General features: G+C 39.7%; 1 protein-coding gene across 1 annotated transcript in view; it reads left to right on the top strand.

The window, feature by feature from the left end:
• Positions 1–226: 226 nt before the first annotated feature.
• Positions 227–2,147, top strand: part of LOC101860312 (sodium/potassium/calcium exchanger 3) — a gene marked incomplete at its 3' end in the record, with an annotated part of 25,467 nt that continues 23,546 nt past the window's right edge. The window contains 1 exon segment of the mRNA XM_013079337.1: positions 227–303.

Below are 2,147 nucleotides of genomic sequence, written 5' to 3' on the forward strand. Positions count from 1 at the left end.
ACCCCCCACCCCCCGCTCACCCCTTTTGATGGCATTTTATTGTATTTGCACATACACCCACACACCTCCCCTCTCTTTCGAAAACGGAAGTCCGATATTCTCAACAGTCGACAGATATCAGAAGGTAGATCTAGGGCCTAGATTCTAGATCTAGCCTAATGGCGGATTCCACACGAAACGAATTTGTCCTCGGCAAAAATAGACCTATCTGTCATACTCTCTAAGCCACATTTCTGTGATGACGCAAACAGCAACTTTTGTGCACTTTTCTGAAGGACGCTGCCAATGGCGAAAAAATACAAGGTAAGTTTCTCTATACGAATTCTCAAATCAGACTTCATCGGCATTCTTTAGATTGCGTTCCAAAACCGTTAGATCTACGCTGATTTTTCTGAGAGGTCCTTACTTTTGAACTGTATGTAAAGCGTGAAATCTCGTGATGTACGAACAGTTTGAATCGCGGGATAAAGGAGGCAATATGTCCAACACTGGGCAGATGTAGATCTAGGAGATCTTGAAGTCGATCTGTGCAATCGAACTCACTGACCTTATGATGAATACTTTTGTTGTTTGTCATGTTTCGTTTTTGTTATTTGTGAGGCAGCGTGGTGGAATCAGGCTCTCGTCAAAATAATGAAATCGAAGAAAACAGCAGTTTTCTCCCTGTTTATCAAATTTTTGTTTTTTGGCTCAACACCGTTTGTGTCCATTTACAAACACATTCCTTTAAGGATTTCACCGAAAACGTTGGTTAAAGCACAAAATTATAAATTTACAGTTTCCATGGACTCTCCAGCTTTGAAATTTTCCAAACTTTGGCGTCCATTTTCTCGTTAATTTTACCTCTTAAATCAGGTGACCCCACCTCCTTCAATCCAAAATATCTCCACTTCTATTGAAGATAGATGGGTAATTTTTTCATTGAAAACAAGACAAGTGAACAAGCTTTAAGATGATACCAATAACTCTAGATCTATATGCCCAAAAATTGACGAGAGCCTGATTCCACCACGCTGCCTCATATTTTGTTAATGGCAACGGTTTACCTCCCGCTTTTTTATTGACCTTCCTGTGTGTGTAAGGGGATTGAACCCATCCATACCATGCCAAACCTGCTTATCATTCTTACCTTCCACACAATTCAGTGACCTTTCTTTCCAAATTAAAATACAATCTTCGACCTATGGATGCCGTTGCTTCGTGCTTACACCCATGGCATTTTACAATGTTATATTTAGATCCAGAAATCTAGATCTAGATTTAGATCTAATCAATGAAATAAGGTTTCAAGAAAATAGAGATGGAATGTCTTACCATATGTTTTACTTTTGTCTCTTGTCTCGCCTGTTACATGGTTATACTGTTGTTAGTGGGTGGTTGGTGGGTGCTCGGGTGTGGTTTGCTTCTTCTTTCCTATCAAACATGTATCGTCCTTATCTCTCCTTCTTCTTTTTTTATGTTTGTTACTCTCTTGTAACACCTCTAATCTTCTGGCGTGCATATGACATTATGCAGTTGCGAGCGCCGTAAAACCTCTACTAAAACTAAATCTAATATTGTTGTTTTTATCTATTGTTTCTCTGACCCCTCTTTTCTCTTTTCTTCTTTTCCCGGGCCTGTCTCTTCCTCTGCATCCATCTGATCCTTGGCTGTGTGCTTTAGCCGCCATACCGTCTTGTGGTAGTCGTGACAGATTCTCTAACCATTCTATGCTTTGTTTAAGTGTGGACCCCAAGTGGGGAGTCACTTCAATTTCTTTTCTGACGTTCGTTTCTCCTCGCATATTTTGTCATGGTCAAAGTTTGCTTAGACATCTCAATTCACGGGTACTTCTCGACAAAACTGACACACTAGTTTTATTGTACTTTTTGTGAAGATTTCTTCAGACTAGATCTAGTTTTGGGACTGGGTGGTTGGCGGGTGCTGTGATGTGGTTTTCTCCTTCTTTCCTACAAAACATCTATCGTCCTGATCTCTCCTCCTTCTTTTTTGTGTTTATTAATCTCTTGTAATAAATCTCGTCTTCGGCACTTGTCTTATATGACCTTATTGTGTTGCAAGTGCCGTAAAACTCTTACTAAAATTAAACTAAGCTATGGGAGCTCCAAGAACAATAAAAAAAAAATCAAATATGGATGGTTAGGTCC

The sequence above is a fragment of the Aplysia californica genome, unplaced genomic scaffold (assembly GCF_000002075.1).
Source record: "Aplysia californica isolate F4 #8 unplaced genomic scaffold, AplCal3.0 scaffold00048, whole genome shotgun sequence".
Classification (NCBI taxonomy): domain Eukaryota; kingdom Metazoa; phylum Mollusca; class Gastropoda; order Aplysiida; family Aplysiidae; genus Aplysia; species Aplysia californica.